The 14,694-nt window shown below is 30.7% G+C and overlaps 1 protein-coding gene across 1 annotated transcript in view; it reads left to right on the plus strand.

Annotated features, from left to right (window-relative positions):
- Nucleotides 1–268: 268 nt before the first annotated feature.
- LOC143248209 (uncharacterized) overlaps nt 269–14,694 on the plus strand; it is a gene marked incomplete at its 3' end in the record, with an annotated part of 49,492 nt that continues 35,066 nt past the window's right edge. Inside the window, exon 1 of the mRNA XM_076496641.1 lies at nt 269–702. The remainder of the gene's footprint in view (nt 703–14,694) is intronic.

A 14,694-nucleotide genomic window follows, 5' to 3' on the forward strand; every position in this document is an offset into this window, starting at 1 on the left:
TTTATTTTCCAACAGTATCGGTTACTTTAATCACACTTAGCAAATTCCTAAACGCGTCATTACTTTTAGAAAAATAAACTAGATATCTCAGCTTTAGTTGCTGAATTCTATGAACTGACAAAGTGCTAAAAGAACACGACAACTCTGAGAACTAAATTCAACGTATTCTTTTCACTTGTGACAGAAAGTTTGTTCACTGTCCTCGTGTTTCATATTAAAACTATTTAATATTTTTTTGTTTCTCTTCACCGAATGCAAGTCGGTTAAGTTACTCTCAGCAATTAACTGTTTTCTCTGCACAACCTGTACGCTCTGTTAACATACAACTAACTATCCATCCTGGATATATATATCCAAAGAGGAAGTCGCAGCCAGCGTAACTGCTATTCATATGTAATCTACTCTGCAACCCCCTCCCGACCCCCAAGGGCCCCTACTGCTTCGTTGCAGGTTACAACCTAGCTAGAGGGGATACAGAGAGTCCTCTACCTGGCGCGTCTCGCTTCGAGGCTTAACAACCAGAGCTGAGCCAGCAATTCGCATGTAACCAGGGCTATTCATTCCCCGACCGTCTGTTGTGTCGGTATGTGTTTATGTTGTGGCTTTGATTCGAATGTTAAAATATCTTTCGAAGACTGTATCCGTGTTTCGGACTTGTGAAACGTCCTGGATAATAAAAGAAGTTCCACCAGCTGTTCGAAGGTAGGCTGAATCCACAGTCTTTTTATTATTTTCAACTAGTATATTTGTATTGTGAGATTAAGAAACATCAGTTAACTAGATAAACTATTGTCTGTTAAATCAATTTGTTTATCTTATAATATACATAGACAACAAAACATTGACGAAAAGCAGTACCATTTACATTATGTAGATAAGGGACAACGATCGTATTAGAGAGTCGTTCGATCTAACATGGCCTAATAGTTATCTTGCCAAACTATGGATTTTCGAGTACACGGCTCGTGTCCCTTTCGTCTCAAAATCGAGTTCTGCTATTTGAAGTCATGTGTGCCTATGAAAGTGACTCTAAATTTTCATTTTTGAACTTTTCATAAAGAGAGCATCTTAACTACTGAAGGTAGGCAAGTAAGATAAGTAATGTTATGCTTATGTGTAGCTGTATTGGTTATTATTCCATATATTGTAATTCTGAATTACAATTTAGCTGATGATAAAACTAGTCAAGAAGGTTATAAGTGTGGTTCTTGATGTGTCAAATTAATTGTTATGCCTGCGTTTCTTTACTGTTCTATAATAAAAGTATAATCTAAAACAATTTGTACTCAATGCCTAAAGTGAAGAAACGATTGTATAAAAAAGTAAGAATAATTAGAAAACAACAAGCTATAAGATAACAGAGTTTGGTTTTGACAGACTAACCTCCTGTACAGAGGTGGCTTGAAGAAGTCATCATTATAGAAGCCGATACGTCATCTCACTCTATAAACAGACTAAATAGCCTATCAAAGTCACAACCTTACCCTGTGTACACTGCCTAAAGTAGTCTTAAAACAATAAACTTTGAGATGTTTTGTTATGCTAGAGTAAACCTAACGTCATCGCAGATTTGGAATTCGGTAACAACTACCTTCTGGAATACCCAAATACAATCGGTACATACGTTTAATTAAAATAAATAATTAATATGTAAGTAGTGTAAAATATGATAAATATTTTATCAAATCATTGAAGTTTATTATTCAACCAGTGTAAGAGTCAGTTTTCAATTCAACCAAATCCTAGGTGATACAATAAACCTATTCTAGATTTCTGGGAAAGTAACCGGTGAGGATAAGAGTAACTTGATAATAAATCGACTTGCTAAACATTTTCTTATCAAAAACTATAAAAAATATAAACTTTCCTGTTCCACGTGATAAGCCTAAACACATTTACCTTCTGGTTTTTACGATCATGTTCAGTGTAATTTTATTCATACTGTGCCTTATACTCTTGTACTATAATATAAGGAACTTACTTATGTGGAAAATTTTCAATAGGAAGTAGAGCTTCTTCACTTATATTAAGAACACAAATACCTTTTACTTGTCAATAGTAGACGGAAATAATGTATGAAGTCCACTTCTTCAATCCACTTTTACTTGTCAATATTACACGGGATTAATGTGTGAATCCATTTCGTCAATCCAATTTTACTTGTCAATATTACACGAGATTAATGTGTGAATCCATTTCGTCAATCCACTTTTACTTGTCAGTATTACACGGGATTAATGTGTGAATCTATTTTATCAATCCACTTTTACTTGTCAATATTACACGGGATTAATGTATGAAGTCCACTTCATCCATCCACTTTTACTTGTCAGTATTACACGTGATTAATGTATGAAGTCCACTTCATCCATCCACTTTTACTTGTCAATATTACACGGGATTAATGTGTGAATCCATTTCGTCAATCTACTTTTACTTGTCAATATTACACGGGATTAATGTGTGAATCCATTTCGTCAATCCACTTTTACTTGTTAATATTACATAGGATTAATGTGTGAATCCATTTCGTCAATCCACTTTTACTTGTCAATATTACACGGGATTAATGTGTGAATCCATTTCGTCAATCCACTTTTACTTGTCAGTATTACACGGGATTAATGTGTGAATCCATTTCGTCAATCCACTTTTACTTGTCAGTATTACACGGGATTAATGTATGAATCCATTTCGTCAATCCACTTTTACTTGTCAATATTACACGGGATTAATGTGTGAATCCATTTCGTCAATCCACTTTTACTTGTTAATATTACACGGGATTAATGTATGAAGTCCACTTTGTCCATCTGCGCTAAATTTAGAGTATAATATTCTTGGATTGGAAAGGCGGGACTAAGTTTTTCTTTTTTAAATGAATGATCAAATGATTCATTATTGCTCATATCTTATTTTAAATTGTATGATTCGACATTCTATTTTTGTTTACAGTTTCAACGTTTCGGGCATTTATTCGATACTTTTAGATGTTTTCTACATCACACAACTTTCAATCTTTGTCCAATGCCTGTCCATCTCTTTTGTATTTAGTTTCTTTCCTCAGTGGATATACTTCTAGGACTTGACACCGTGATATATGTATATCTGTTGTAAAGCACAAACAACCATGTCATAAAGTTTAACATAAGATTCATATCTTTCGGAGTTATTTCTACGGTTCTAAAGCATTTTTCTTTTTAATAGCAAATAAGATAATATTTGTGTGCTTTTCGCATAATGAAAGTACGGTGAAGTGTTAAGGTAGACCTACTTTAAACCCACTTGGTAAATATCGCTCACCCAGCTCTTTATACAAACGTGTTTTAAGTGTGTGAAGACCTCCATTACGATATTAATGGTTAACACTTGTGCACATTTCCTTGAAGAAAATAAAGTGCAAATATTTTAAGTGTGACTTGTTTCCTTGGAAAGTTTGTTTGTTTTGAATTTCGCCCAAAGCTACACCAGGCCTATCTGCGCTAGCCGTCCCTAATTTTGCGGTGTAAGATTAGAGGGAAGGCAGCTAGTTATCATCACCCACCGCCAACTCTTGTGCTACTCTTTTACCAACAAATAGTGGGATTGACGGTAGCATTATAATGATCCCACGGCTGAAAAGGCGAGCATGTTTGGTTCGGCGGGGATTTGAATCCCGCGACCCTCAGATTACGAGTTGAGTGCCTTAACAACCTGGCCATGCCGAGCGTCTTCTGGAAAGAGCAAATTTGTTTTGTTTCGTTCTCCAAAATACAAATAAATATTCCCTAATGAAATGTTCGAACAGCAATAAGTTGTATACTGTTAATAAGTTGTATACTGTTAATAAGTCATATACTGTTAATAAGTTGCATACTGTTAATAAGTCATATACTGTTAATAAGTTGTATACTGTTAATAAGTTATATACTGTTAATAAGTTGTATACTGTTAATAAGTTGCATACTGTTAATAAGTTGTATACTGTTAATAAGTTATATACTGTTAATAAGTTATATGCTGTTAATAAGTTATATACTGTTAATAAGTTGTATACTGTTAATAAGTTATATACTGTTAGTAAGTTGTATACTGTTAATAAGTTATATACTGTTAGTAAGTTGTATACTGTTAATAAGTTGTATTCTGTTTTATTTTGAAAACCTTGAAGTATCTTCTTTAAGTATTAAAATATTGCTCATAATCTCGGAACATTTACAACACTTATAACACTTATAATATTTACAACACTTATAACACTTATAATATTTACAACACTTATAACACTTATAACATTTACAACACTTACAACACTTATAACATTTACACTTATACCATTTACAACACTTACAACACTTATAACATTTATAACACTTATAACATTTACAACACTTACAACACTTATAACACTTATAACATTTATAACACTTATAACATTTACAACACTTATAACATTTATAAATCGTGAAGAGAAGCAATTGAAGTCAGTTTTTCTAAAAACTGTTGCACATTTCTTAGCTCATGTATTGATACCTGAAGCTCAAGGAAAACTAAATCATATAGCTTAACATGATATGAATTTGTCATTGACAATACAGATAAAATCAGTACGGAGTTACCCAAACTGGCTTCAGATCACTTAGCATAAGATTTAGGTCAGAGGTAGGTTGGTTGCGAAATATTTCGACAGCTACCCTGTTTCTTATTAACCTTTAAGCATATTTAAGTTTACTTGACGCCTTCGGTGATCTTTGGTACGCCTTCGACCACCATCCTAGGGTCTATATTTCGCATCCTGTTACTGGAAAACTGTCCCCGTAATTTAAAGTTACAGATGCATTGTAAAAGTTAAGGTCAAATTCTACTTTTTAAATTTCTCTGGTCAACAGTTCTAAATTAAGAAAGCTTGGTGTCTTTGATTTAGCCATTCAGTTTTTACACCGCAGATAGAGGCAATCAAATACTCGATTTTGATGGTTACCTTTGTTCCAGCATGATAATTTGGATTATAAAGAGTGATATTATAAAGCCTGTAACTTTCCCGTAACTTGTAATGAAACTGTTAGTAGTCCGACAGAAATACCAGATATCATCCAGGCAGTTAGAAGTATTTAGAATAAAAAAATGGCTTGAACATAAGAAAAAACTCTGATTGAAATACAACAGGTGTAAGGTCGTAAAAATTAGTAATGTACCATCATAGTAGATTAATGATGTTATAAAGTAGATGATTTTCAATAAGCCGGATAACCACACGATTGATGATCCAACAACACAGTAACAACACTTGACGTTAGCTTTCCAAAAACCGTAAACATTTTCATGAAATCAAATCATATTAACTACTTCATGTTTTTATGAATGCTAATTACAGAACGTTCTGCCATATACTTGTAATTTTATCTTGACCCTTGACCCACATTGTTTTAAGACCTAGAAAATGGACATAGGACGTCGATGAAAGTTCATTAAGAAAATCATAGAACAATGCTGAATGTAAATTATAGTTTATTTATGGGACGTTTAGATTATTCAGCTGTCATATGATTTTTTTAAATATATTTTCCATGGCATGACTTTAGAACTGTACAAAGTAATTTTATTTCTATTTTGTAAATGAAATAATGGTCATGCTCAAAGTAATGTGCAATAAAATATTGGATATCTCATCGACGTATTTAGACACTTTATATCACACATGACCTATATGGAACCAGAGCTACTGACCATAAGGTCGGCAGTCCACAGCTACTCTTAATTAACCGAATAACCTGACTGACGTTCGCTTTATAACTCACAGTTATAGTCTGAGCACGTTCAAAGGAATATCGAGCCTTGAACCTTGACGTGTTTTTTTATCTCAGAAAGATAACACCAGATCACATCTAACTGCATATTTTGATTTGAAAACAATTGATAGACGCACGAAGTTTTTAATTTTTACTAAACCAGAATTGGAAATTTGTCCTAATATTCTTTTATAGAACGTTCACAATTCTATTTTCTTTTTCACTTCAGTAGTATATTATATTATCATATTATCTTGAACACCATATTCTGTGTTCCTTCGAGTAAATACTAAATCAGATACGTGATAGAATTCAGTGTAAGTAGCATATTTGAAATGAATTTGTAAAATAACAATGAACGTTTTTCCACCTGGCCTGGCACATTCTATAATTGGTATATAATTAGTTTTTTTCCAAGCAAGACACTAATGCAAAAGATGGTTGTGTTGCGTCGTCGTCAGACCAGATCTACTAGTGTAGAGGGCGTGTCAGACGCCGTTTCATCCGATGAGTACTTGTTGAAGAAACAAGGTCATGCGATTAACGTACTTTAGACTATGTTGGCCTTGAGACGAGGACTGACCTGATCCTGGCAGTGAATCAGGTCAGGCAATGGTTTGCTCAATACGAACATCGAGACGTGTGAGTAAAGACACTAAACAAGTTGTGAATACATGAAGCAGTCTTACCTTTTGGTATTTGTATAATTATGGAGTAAACTACAGACTTTCCTTCTCCAATGGTACACTTTATACAATATTTAAAAATATATTGTTTAATTATTTTGTGGGAGGATACGATATTACAAAGTAGTGCCGTATTTTACTGTTTTGTCTGAGTCTTTGCACAAAAATGGACTAGACACTGGTTTATTAATAGAAAGACAGTGAAGACTTTATTTTCAATGGTCAGAGTCAAAGTAATGAGAAACAGTTTATATCACAATGAAGTGTAGCATTCAGAATCTAGTAAAATATTTGAATATTTGGAACAGATGTGGAAATACTTCTAGCAATCTATATAATAATATATCCATATAATAATATGTCTATGTAAACATATATCTATATAAGTGTTTGAGTTTGTGTTTTTCTGATAGCAAAGCCACATCGGGCTATCTGCTCAGCTCACCGAGAGGACTCAAACCCCTGATTTTAGCGTTGTAAATCCGGAAACATACCGCTGTACCAGCGGGGTGACTATATCTATCTAAGAAAATATCTCTATAGGAATATATCTGTATAAGAATATATATCTATAGAAATATATCCATATAGGAATATATCTCTATAGAAATATATCCATATAAGTCCCCGTCGCGCCAAACATGTTGCCCTTTCAGCCGTGGTGGCGTTATAATGTGACGGTCAATCACACTATTCTTTGATAAAAGAGTAGCCCAAGAGTTGGCTGTGGGTGGTGATGACTAGCTGCCTTCCCTCTAGTCTTACACTGCTAAATTAGGGACGGCTAGCAGAGATAGCCCTCGAGTAGTTTTGTGCGAAACTCAAAAACAAAAACAAAATATCCATATAAGAATATATCTATATAGGAATATACCTTAAATAATGAAAAACATCCTATAAACCAATTTTTATTTTTCTCTCTATCTCACTCTCGAGCCCCATGTGCTATCCATATGAATGGGGGTCACTCTCATGTTAACAATGGGGTATTACACCTTTCGGCAATCACCTAATTTGCTGCCTGTGCAGGACACTGTATCAGTGTATTGCACATTGTAAACAAACGTACAAAGTTGATGTGTTAGAAACTACAATTAAAAAACAGATCATACGGTAAGAATACAAGTTTTGGTGCCACTATAATAAGAATTAACAGTTAAAATCAGATACTGAACTGTTTAACTTTATAACGTACGGTTTGCAATTAAACCAAAAGATCATAAAAACAATCCCACCTTCTCTCACAACATATTTTCAGTATCTCACAATTGAGCCAAAATATTTATTAAAAATAAATTTGTATTTTTTTACCAAATATCTAATATTTAGTTCCCACTCAACTTTAATTAAATTTAATAATTTTTATACAAAGTGAGATTTACCTGTTACATTCTATAATAAATCGATGAATTCAGTTTATCTGTCACATTTTTATTTTAATTCTGGCTTCCATATTTCTACATGTTTGACGAATATAAACTAAACCAAAGACAAAAAGCTTGTTATAAATATGACATTTATCACTCTGTTTTACTTTTGTCTTTTACACATGTTATAAATATGACATTTATCACCCTGTTTTACTTTTATCTTTTACACATGTTATAAATATGACATTTATCGCCCTGTTTTACTTTTATGTTTTACACATGTTATAAATATGACATTTATCACTCTGTTTGACTTTATTTTTTCTACATGTTACTGTGTTAATAACACAGGTAGAAAACTGTACTACAATGTATTTGCTCTTATCATGTTTCCTATACTTGGTAAAATATCTTGTACCCTTGGCAATCATATCATGAACCACATCATATCCGTTTAACCTTGTAAATACTTTCTCTCTCTTCAGGGGAACAGAAGGTTTATATCACTGAACGCAACACAGATAAATTTTTGTGTAGCTTTGTGTTTAACAAGAAATAAAAATTGAAAATTCTTGTGCTTACTCGTGTATGTTAATTGTAGAACCCACCAATAGCCTCGGAATCGTAGCATTTGTCTCCAGGTACAATATTTTAATAAAATGAACTTTGAACGTAAGTCATAATCGTAAGTACGGATTTTCAGTGCTATACCTACAAATGTGAAAAAAGTGTATAATGTTTGTGTTCACAGATGATTCGATCTGTTGTGTAGCGAAACGACGGCATAAAACGGTTTCTAGGAAACGACGTTGATTGAAACCCTTAATCCGACCATCAAATTCAATATGTTCTATTTTCAATCTCTAGAAGAGTAACAAATTAAGATGTTCTTCAAACCGTATTTGTTACGTTGCCAAACTAAAACCGTATTATTCACGTCACCAAAGGATTAACATTGGCTTGATTAACTGGCTTGATTTGTTATTTGAATTACTTATGTTTAAATCTGAAATAGGTGCGTTAAATATTAAACCATTCTTATATAAAATAATATTGTATTTTTTTAAATATTAAACCATTCGTATATAAATTAATATTGTATATTTTAAACCATTCTTATATCAATTAATATTGTATTTTTTAAATATTAAACCATTCTTATATAAATTAATATTGTATTTTTTAAATATTAAACCATTCTTATAAAAATTAATATTGTGTTTTTTTAAATATTAAACCATTCTTATATAAATTAATATTGTATATTTTAAATATTAAACCATTCTTAAATAAATTAATATTGTATTTTTCCTTTTAAAGGGAGATCAAATATTTATTTTAACAATGGAAACAGTGTTCTCTTATATTCAAGCACAGATTACCGATAAAAATTACAAGAACTGTGTCTGTTGTCAGAAACCACACCTGGAAACAAATGAAATTAATTTGCCACGAGGTTTTGGTTTAATAGCATTACGCTTTGTTTGGGGCACCTGACACTTGAACGAGAGTTACTGATTAAAAAATACTCTCATTACACAAATCTTTCATTGAATTTTTATTATATTTTGGCATAATAATAATAATAACATGCAAATACACATAGGTGCAATATTAGAGCATAAGGGATTATTTTCAACTTTCCTTTCAGAACAAAACAACGTCTGACTACTTTACACAAACAAAAATTTAGAAGAAAAACAGAAAGACTGTACATTACAATAAAGTGATTTATTCAAACATGACCTCCACCAATATCTCACGTGGATTGTGTTGAGCGTATCTATTTATTAAAGTTACACATTAGCAGTAAACGTTTCAACTCCAAATCTGGAAACTTCTCACGTTTAAATCGAACTCTTAAAATTGTTAACTTACTGCTAGATCATTAATCTTCAAAAGATGTCACGTTCAATGTGCAAGCTAGCTTATATTGTCACAATCTTGTTCGAACATTGAAGTCAAACTGTTTTTTAACAGTCTTATGGTGGTACGAGAAATAGAAAAATGTATAACTTAAAATTGAACTGAAGAGAACGCGTTTTATTTCATATCATATAACACAATATGATCTTTCTTCTAGTATAACATTTCATTCAAATCCGAAAATTTAAATAATTTTTACTTTTCTTATGATTACTGAGACATTGACTTCAACAACAATACACCAGATTTGCACTAGAAGTCTTCGGATTTACAACGCTAAAATCAGGGGTTCGAATCCTCTCGGTGAACTCAGCAAATAACCCAATATGGCTTTGCTATAAAAAAACATAAACATACATAATTGCACTAGTTATCATTTCTGGAGATAGGTTCTAGTTCCCTTGTAATTTGAAGCCTAAAACAACCTTTAAGATTTCATAAAGCTTTCTGGCACCTTTTTATGTAAGAACCTCTATGCTCTTCTTTTGAGGAAATATATTTTGACTAAACAGCTATTGAAATAGGTAACTTTATTCAGAAATTTGGCGATGATGTAACTTAAGACTTCGTGTGCACTTAGAAACCAATGCTACTACAATATACATATTTTCAAAACAAAGCCTCCCACAGATCTTTTGTTTCATGAGCGATTCATGTAAATAATGTTGCAAAACGACTTTATGTTATAACACAGCTAGTTTAATAACTTTTACTATTGAGTAAAATATGTGTTTCCGTCAGTTGAAATATTAAAATAAAATTCTCTTTACTGAAAATTTATACTGAGGCAATGAAGAAAAAGGTTAAATTCTTATAAGATTTACCTTAATGTTCTGTGTCATACTTTAGACTTAACTTAATGTCCTGTGTCATACTTAAGACTTATCTTAATGTCCTGTGTCATACTTAAGACTTATCTTAATGTCCTTACCTTAATTTGCTAAGATTAACACAGAAGTCAACACGGTAATAAGTGTAGGTACATACATATACTTTTTTTCACGTTCTTTCTTAATAAAGATTAGAATACATTTTTTTCCGGTCGGGCACGTCAGCTTTACGTACAAAGAACAATTTAAGAATTCAGATTAGGTCTTCGTCAACTCTTTTACACTTCATGATCAAAATGATCATTTAATAACCTTTCATGAAATTCATAAGTTATATGCTTTCAGACTCACACAATGTCAAGTTCCTTTACCAAACCAGTAACTTTTATCACAGAAGTTGTTCTTTTCTTCAGTTGAAGCAGTGGTGTGTATCACTTATGTTACGGAGCACATAAACTTCCGGTTTCATAAAATGTTAATAAATATGAGTAAACAGTCATAATTAAAACAAAAACATTAATACATAAATAAATAATGACACTCTGGTTTTTATTTTCATTGAAAGCACTTGTAAAATATAGTGAGACTATACTAGCAATGTAAAGCACTTATAAAACATAGTGAAAGACTATACTAGTGAAGCAAATAATCTATAAAACATAGTGAAAGACTATAGTAGCGAAGTAAAGTACTTATAAAACATAGTGAAAGACTGTACTAGTGAAGCAAATAATCTATAAAACATAGTGAAAGACTATAGTAGCGATATAAAGCACTTATAAAACATAATGAAAAACTATACTAGCGATGTAAAGAACTTATAAAACATAGTGAAAAACTATACTAGCAATGTAAAAACACCTATAAAACATAGTGAAAAACTATAGTAGAGAAGTAAAGAACTTATAAAACATAGTGAAAAACTATACTAGCAATGTAAAGCACTTATAAAACAGTGAAAGACTATACTAGTGAAGCAAAGAATCCATAAAACATAGTGAAAGACTATAATAGAGAAGTAAAGTACTTATAAAACATAGTGAAACACTATAGTAGCGATGTAAAGAACTTATAAAACATAGTGAAAAACTATACTAGCGATGTACAGAACCTATAAAACATAGTGAAAAACTATACTAGCGATGTACAGAACCTACAAAACATAGTGAAAGACTATAGTAGCGATGTAAAGCACTTATAAAACATAGTGAAAAACTATACTAGCGATGTACAGAACCTATAAAACATAGTGGAAAACTATACTATCGATGTAAAGAACTTACAAAACATAGTGAAAGACCATAGTAGAGAAGTAAAGTACTTATAAAACATAGTGAAAGACTATAGTAGCGATGTAAAGAACTTATAAAACATAATGAAAAACTATACTAGCAATGTACAGAACTTATAAAACATAGTGAAAATTATACTAGCGATGTACAAACCCATAAAACATAGTGAAAACTATACTAGCGATGTACAGAACCCATGAAACACAGTGAAAGACTACAGTATCGATGTAAAACATTTATAAAACATAGTGAATGACTGTAGAATGGACGGCAACTGCCTGTTGTGGAGACACAAGTGAAAGACTATAGTGGTGATACATAATTCCTTCTGTTCTCCATGATACTTTTATCTACATTTTCGTCTTACGTTATTCATTCTGTTCTACATCATACTTTTATGTATCTTTCTGTCTTACATAATTCATTCTGTCCTACATCATACTTTTATGTATCTTTTTGTCTTACATAATTCATTCTGTCCTACAACATATTTTTATGTATCTTTTTGTCTTACATAATTCATTCTGTCCTACATCATACTTTTATGTATCTTTTTGTCTTACATAATTCATTCTGTCCTACATCATATTTTTATGTATCTTTCTGTCTTACATAATTCATTCTGTCCTACATCATACTTTTATGTATCTTTTTTGTCTTACATAATTCATTCTGTCATACAACATATATTTTATGTATCTTTTTTGTCTTACATAATTCATTCTGTCCTACATCATACTTTTATGTATCTTTTTTTGTCTTACATAATTCATTCTGTCATACAACATATATTTTTATGTATCTTTCTGTCTTACATAATTCATTCTGTCCTACATCATACTTTTATGTATCTTTTGTCTTACATAATTCATTCTGTCCTACAACATATTTTTATGTATCTTTTTGTCTTACATAATTCATTCTGTCCTACATCATACTTTTATGTATCTTTTTGTCTTACATAATTCATTCTGTCCTACATCATACTTTTATGTATCTTTTTGTCTTACATAATTCATTCTGTCCTACATCATACTTTTATGTATCTTTTTGTTTTACATAATTCATTCTGTCATACAACATATTTTTATGTATCTTTTTGTCTTACATAATTCATTCTGTCATACAACATATTTTTATGTATCTTTTTGTCTTACATAATTCATTCTGTCATACAACATATTTTTATGTATCTTTTTGTCTTACATAATTCATTCTGTCATACAACATATTTTTATGTATCTTTTGTCTTACATAATTCATTCTGTCCTACATCATACTTTTATGTATCTTTTTGTCTTACATAATTCATTCTGTCATACAACATATTTTTATGTATCTTTCTGTCTTACATAATTCATTCTGTCCTACATCATACTTTTATGTATCTTTTGTCTTACATAATTCATTCTGTCCTACAACATATTTTTATGTATCTTTTTGTCTTACATAATTCATTCTGTCCTACATCATACTTTTATGTATCTTTTTGTCTTACATAATTCATTCTGTCCTACATCATACTTTTATGTATCTTTTTGTCTTACATAATTCATTCTGTCCTACATCATACTTTTATGTATCTTTTTGTTTTACATAATTCATTCTGTCATACAACATTTTTTTTATGTATCTTTTGTCTTACATAATTCATTCTGTCATACAACATATTTTTATGTATCTTTTTGTCTTACATAATTCATTCTGTCATACAACATATTTTTATGTATCTTTTTGTCTTACATAATTCATTCTGTCCTACAACATATTTTTATGTACCTTTTCGTCTTACATAATTCATTCTGTCCTACATCATACTTTTATGTATCTTTTTGTCTTACATAATTCATTCTGTCATACAACATATTTTTATGTATATTTTTGTCTTACATAATTCATTCTGTCATAGAACATATTTTTTATGTATCTTTTTGTCTTACATAATTCATTCTGTCATACAACATATTTTTATGTATCTTTTTGTCTTACATAATTCATTCTGTCATACAACATATTTTTATGTATCTTTTTGTCTTACATAATTCATTCTGTCCTACATCATACTTTTATGTATCTTTTTGTCTTACATAATTCATTCTGTCATACAACATATTTTTTATGTATCTTTTTGTCTTACATAATTCATTCTGTCCTACATCATATTTTTTTATGTATCTTTTGTCTTACATAATTCATTCTGTCATACAACATATTTTTATGTATCTTTTTGTCTTACATAATTCATTCTGTCCTACATCATACTTTTATGTATTTTTTTGTCTTACATAATTCATTCTGTCATACAACATATTTTTATGTACCTTTTCGTCTTACATAATTCATTCTGTCCTACATCATACTTTTATGTATCTTTTTGTCTTACATAATTCATTTTGTCATAGAACATATTTTTTATGTATCTTTTTGTCTTACATAATTCATTCTGTCATACAACATATTTTTATGTATCTTTTTGTCTTACATAATTCATTCTGTCATACAACATATTTTTATGTATCTTTTCGTCTTACATAACTCATTTTGTCATAGAACATATTTTTTATGTACCTTTTCGTCTTACATAATTCATTCTGTCATACAACATATTTTTATGTTCCTTTTCGTCTTACATAATTCATTCTGTCGTACAACATATTTTTTATGTATCTTTTTGTCTTACATAATTCATTCTGTCATACAACATATTTTTATGTATCTTTTTGTCTTACATAATTCATTCTGTCATACAACATATTTTTATGTATCTTTTCGTCTTACATAACTCATTTTGTCATAGAACATATTTTTATGTACCTTTTCGT

This window comes from Tachypleus tridentatus, chromosome 4 (assembly GCF_004210375.1).
Source record: "Tachypleus tridentatus isolate NWPU-2018 chromosome 4, ASM421037v1, whole genome shotgun sequence".
NCBI classification, from domain to species: Eukaryota; Metazoa; Arthropoda; class Merostomata; order Xiphosura; family Limulidae; genus Tachypleus; species Tachypleus tridentatus.